Here is a 6,005-nt window from a genome sequence, read left to right as displayed (position 1 = left end):
CAACCTCGTCAAGCTAGCAATAGCAGCCCACTGAATCTGAAACCCGCTTAAACTCGTCCAAAACCCACAGCAACACATTTTAAACCTTTTTTGTCTACCTATTACTGAATAACAAAACGAATTATATAAAGCCTATTGTTATAAAAGAACGGCTACACATAGCAATTTAGCAGTAAACCAGTCAAATCAAGCTAAACGTGAACGTTATTTAACGGTTATTGCGACCCACTCATACAGAAGTAACTTTAGCATTTTGGAAGATTTTTTTTTTTAAAGACAAAGGTATCTGTGTGTCATAGTGGTGCATTATTACTGTAAATATATACAGATAGGCCTGAAAAATACAATTTCTCTGGGCACCACTGTGTCTACTTTTGTGCTTCCCTATTATCAACAGCCCATATGGACTATATTTATGAATATTTGGTGTGAAATAACCAGTGTGTTTTGCCAGAAACACAGACCTCCCTTGACCCTGTTACTCTGAGGGCATTGTTAAGGTGAATGTGATGCAGGATTGATAATAGATTAGCAATAACATGTTTATTCCATGGTTTATGTGCAACTCAGTCCAGACATCAGACTTCCTGATATAGATGTAGGCTACCTGATTGCCACCATTTCACTGTGATTAAAGAATAATTGAGACAATGCCCCACTCCATTTTTGGAGTAAGTCATGCACCACACTGAAAGAATCTGATCTGAATGTATTTATTTTAAACTAAAACTTCATATTTATTGATATTTCCTGTGAAAGTGGGATTGGAAATTCCTCCTTCAAGAGTAAGGCCTGTTTAAAAAAAGTGTTACTGAACATGAATAGTGTCAAGCTTGACAGAAGCCTGTCCTGTTTGTATGGCAAAATGACAACATGTGTTTGATTCATTTTAACCAAAAAAAAAAAAAAAAAGTTTGAACAAACAGAGTCAGAAGAACAACCAAACTTGGCAAACTTTGGCTGTTCAGTCATTGCAGCCTTTGTTGGGTAGTCTGTGGAGTCTCTGGTATGCACTCCACCCCCATCACTAACCAATGACATGTTCAACACGACAGCGCATGCTCTCTGCAGTGGAAGATTTCTTTAAAAAGATCCTCAGCATAGCAACAGGAGTGCCCTGCAAGTGCATTACAAGCCCACACATTACAAGTGAACTGAACACAGCCTTATATTGACTGACTGGTTGGATTGGTTTGAACAGGGTAGTACTAACACACTAAATCTTTTACATAAGATTACGTTCCAAAAAATTAAACTTGTTCTTTTGGACTGTACCAGTTAGTTTGCAAGTCATCTGCTTGTTGTTATTGAAAATTGTGCTTTTTTTGGAGCAAAACTCTAGACTCTAATTCAGTTTTAATCAAGGCAGGTTGGCAATGATGTTGAGCAAATTACAGCTATTGGTGCTCCAAAAAAAGAAATAGTAGATAAATGCCTCTTCGATGGATCTGGATAATTAAGACACTTTTTTTCATTGTGCTTGATAAAATTACTTTAGTCCCTGTAAACAACAAATGTGTCTAGCTATTTTATTTAAGTACAGACTTCAATTATAAGTCAACAGAAAGATCTTCCTTTTTTACAATAGTGGCCCTATGAACTATGACCTCACAAGCCTTAAACGATGATTATCATGAAACATTTCTTTCTCAGAATGGGCAGGCGGAAATGGGACCTTTTGTTTTGTAAAAAGAAAAGTGCACAACACTGTAGAAGTAGGGTGTGCCTTACACGTTGCAAAAACAGCACAAGCAACAGACAATACTGCCTCCATGGGTGTTTCAGGTAAAAGCAATGACTAAATGTCACTGTAAATAACCTTTGAAGGTTGATATGAGAACACGTCAGCTGTGTTCTTATGTTTGCTCTTCAACCTGCAAGACAAATGACTATGTACACTGGTGTGGTCGTGTTGTTCAACAAATAGTTTTTGACAGCCAAGTGGAGCCAAGTGTGTAGAAGCTAGTATCTGAGAACTCAATTAATTCTCAGATTAATTAGTAATTAACCATTAATTAATGGTAAAGTATGCCGTCAGCTTATGTGATTTCTATAAGGGCCAAGATTAGCGAGTTTGTAAATCAGAAACATAACTTTGTTTTATGACAATATTGTAGTTAAAACACTTTTTTCCCTAATGTGTAAGCCTATGGCTTCATAGAAATGAGGACATAAAAATGACCAAATTGTGCACAAAGCCAGTTTAAAATAGTGTAACAGGATCAGTGTTGTCACAGTTTCAGCTGTTTCTCTGTACAAAGTTCAAGCCGTCCTCTCACAATGTGATATTCCCTTTCAGTTGAAGATTTCTATCTTCCCCTGTGGCGACTAAGCTTCACAGTCAAAATGTCCTCCATCAGAAATTAATCTGCATGCAGACTCAAGATAGAGCTGATTCATAGGCACTTAACGGTAGTCTGTGTACATGGTTTTGTGTGTATTAGTGCATGTTCTTCACTGAAAAGATCGTCTACAAGAATGTTTTTTTCTCAACTGCGTAATGCCACAGATCCTCAAGCCCAATCCGAACCAGTCTCTGCTAAATTTCAACCTACCCCTTGAAGGAAAATGCAGGCTCCATAGTTATTTTGTGCTGCCATCTGGTGGATCAAATCAAGTAGCCCTCACACAGAGGAGCTCAGTAGAAGGCAAACACACACAGTTGTGGGTGCACAGATTACAGAAACAAGCCGAGACGACCAGTCGGGCCAAAACTAAACAGGTTGTCTTCTGTCTTTTTTTTCAGATGACAGTTTAATACCCATTGCTGGGCGTGATGTCTTGCTAAAGTAGTTTAAACTGCAAGTCCCTCTAGCCACAGGCCATCATAGGGATTATTTGTGGTGACATTTGAGTGAATCTTAATGTTGATCTACTTTTTCAACAGGACTACGTAGATTGTAGTGTATAAATGTAAGTCTAGAGTATAGTAAGAAAAATAAATGGGGATAAATCATAAACTGTGTCAGTCTGTGTGTCTGAGTGAGAGAGAGAAAAAGACTGATTGATTATGTCTTTGCTTTATGCCTATAGGTCTGCTGAGTGGTTATCAGCATCACTGATCAGTTGACTGCTTATCATCGTCTTGTCTAGTCAAGATTTTTCCCTGGAATCCGCGGTCGTGACCCCGGAGTCTGCTGCCCTTGGAAAATTGAGTCTGCCATGGCCCATGGGTAAAGAGAGAAATGATGCCTTCAGATGCTCTTGGAAATTTATAACACTTAAGTCTCAAAGTCTGATAGTAAAGGTAAAGTACTGTAGAATTGGATTATGTTACTTTTTGGTTATAATTACACATTGATTTTAACACAATTTCAATAATTTGTCATTACACATCTTTGTTTTTATATAGGATGTCAACACATCTCCACTTGTGTCTCTTTAGGAAAAGGAGTAATGCAGGAACTATAATAGCCTGAGGAGGAGTTTATGTTGTACAATTACACACACGTTACACATTATGTGTTTTCAAAGTTAACTGATATTTTTAGTGTCACTATCTTTTGACAATATTTGACTATTTATAGAATATACATGACTGTGCAAAAGTTTTAGGCACTAAAAGTAAAGTGAGGATTCTTTAAAAAATAATGCTATAAATAGTTTTTTTTATTTATCAATTAACCCAATAACTAACTAACCCAATACTTGGTGTAACAATACGTTGCCTTTAAAACAGCAGCACTTCTTCTCGGTACACCTGCACACAGTTTTTCAAGGTACTTGGCAGATTGGTTTTTCCAAGAATCTTGGAGAACTTTCCACGGTTCTTCTGTGGATTTACGTATCTCAGTGTCTTCTGTGTCTTCATGTAATCCCAGACTGACTCCACGATGTTGAGACCAGGGCTCTGTGTGGGGGCCGTACCATCTGTTGCAGGACTCCTTGTTTCTTCTTGTCGCTGAAGATAGTTCCTAATGTCTTTGGCTGTATGTTTGGGGTCGTTGTCATGCTGCAGAATACATTTGGGGCCAATCAGACACCTCCCTGATGGTATTGCATTATGGACTCTAAACATCTAAAACCTCTGCACAGTATTGTATATATATATAATTCATAATTTAAATAAGATAAAGGAACTTAGTCTTCACCAGAACTGTATCTCTGGCAGTGTGGAGAAAGTACATTTAGGTTTATCATGCATGGCAAGACCTTTTGAAAGAAATAAAATAAATAATAAAAAAAACAGAACAGTTAAATTTGATTCGGCCTAATTCAATACTACTTTATTTACCACTTTAAGAGCAATTGTAGGCAGCAGCTTGCCACCAATCAGCACACATAATAGGAAAGGGGGGAAAACACACCAAAAGTGCTTAAAGGTATATGTGGAATGTATAATACATACATAGATAATTAGATATAAATATCTAAAAGGAAAAATGACCTATGAGGCATTGAGGAAATGAATAGCAGAAGGGACAAAAGACTTGGTTACTTTTATAGGCCGCAGAGTACAGCGACATCCTGAGGGCAGCCACGAGAATTCACCTGCTAAGGTTTGTTCAGGTAGGTTCAATATGCATATTGATTTCTTCGTGAATTGTTGCTCACAAAAGGAAACCAGATCCCCCTGTTTGACTTGAATATTTAACAGGTTTTAACACTGTTCAGACTGGTTCTTTCCCTCTGCAGCAGACTGTGGAACTAAACAGTAACAAAATGTTTAAAAGATTTAAAATAATCATAAAAATATACAGGCTTTTTGGTGCCTAGACAAAATTTTATGAGGAGGGTGGGGTTGTACTTGGGGATTTGGGACTCCAGACTTGTGTATTCTAAAATCCTGACTACAGCCCTGACTGTAAACTCACCACAGCTATTATGAGAAATTGAATAATAAATATTATTAGTCCTACATGTGAGGGACTTTCCTTTAAAAGCGCCATCAAACAATTGTTTTGTTTGTCATTTCTTGCAGCTGAATGACGCCAACATGCTTAAATTGATGACAGCAGGTCTGTAGGAGTTAGGAAGTACGAGGCTGACCTGAAGGCGGCACCAACCCACATAACAACGCTCCTCTTCAGCATCAGGAACACAGGGCCAGCCTGCAGAGCTCCTCCGGAGGCGGATTATCCTCATCTCCACACGGAGTCCTAATGCAATCAGGAAGGAATTGCCATAACTCACCTCGAGGAAAACACGTTTTGGAAGCAAATGCAAGTTAACGACAAAAAAGTCCATCTTTAGGAAAAACCTGGACGAGTAGAGATGGATATTTGCGTCTCACATTTTCTTTATTGTGTAAATAGCAAAGTCTGACATTGATAAGCCGATCCTTTATAATGTGACAGCTGTCGTCGCATTTCAGCTTGTTTGGAGAAACTACTACAAATCCTGTTTTTATTTTATTTTATTTTATTTTTTAACATTTTTATTTTATCACCATGGTGACACACAATCTAGCTTTAACTTTTATTATTGCATTGGCACTTTGGAGGGTCAGCGGCGAGCCACAAACTCTTTCTTCACCCGCGATGCAATTAAATTCAACATCATCGTCCATCATCAGCGAGGATCAAGTGACCAATAATGTCACAGATGCTGCCGTGGGATCCCGGATTTCATCTCTAATGACGCATCTCCCAACTCTGAAAAACATTGTCATTTTCATCTGCGTGCTAACAGCTGCTCTCATCACATGCCTGGTCATCAAAGTGGTCAGGTACGCAGGTTGATGCAAATGCTGCTCATAGAGGCTGTGAAGCCTGATATAGCCAGACATACAATGATGATGCAGTCACATTGCTGTATAAATGTTGCTCTTTGTAGTGTTTTTCTGGTAAATGAATCGATTAGGAGCATGTGGTTGTGTTAGGGTTCCATGTGATGGTGGTCTGGGCCTATTAATGTTGTTCCAGTGTGGAGGTACTTGAGTAAAGCAGTAGCCTAACATGATAGTGCTGTATGGAGGTTAGTTTTAATCTTTCTGGGCTTGTGACACTCCTGTCATAATCCATTAGAATATAATCTGTGAATATGCAGTGTGGCATGTTTTCTCT

At 38.4% G+C, this 6,005-nt stretch overlaps 1 long non-coding RNA gene across 1 annotated transcript; it reads left to right on the top strand.

Annotated features, from left to right (window-relative positions):
* Nucleotides 1-1,702: 1,702 nt before the first annotated feature.
* On the top strand, nt 1,703-5,390 carry LOC121897686. The gene is made up of 3 exons (XR_006096270.1): nt 1,703-1,785; nt 3,034-4,509; nt 4,922-5,390. It is a non-coding gene; the product is annotated as an uncharacterized LOC121897686 (long non-coding RNA).
* Nucleotides 5,391-6,005: the final 615 nt, after the last annotated feature.

This window comes from Thunnus maccoyii, chromosome 5 (assembly GCF_910596095.1).
Source record: "Thunnus maccoyii chromosome 5, fThuMac1.1, whole genome shotgun sequence".
Lineage (NCBI taxonomy): Eukaryota > Metazoa > Chordata > Actinopteri > Scombriformes > Scombridae > Thunnus > Thunnus maccoyii.
The sequence above is the reverse complement of the archived record's forward strand: the minus strand, read 5'-3'. Positions and strand labels throughout refer to the sequence as shown.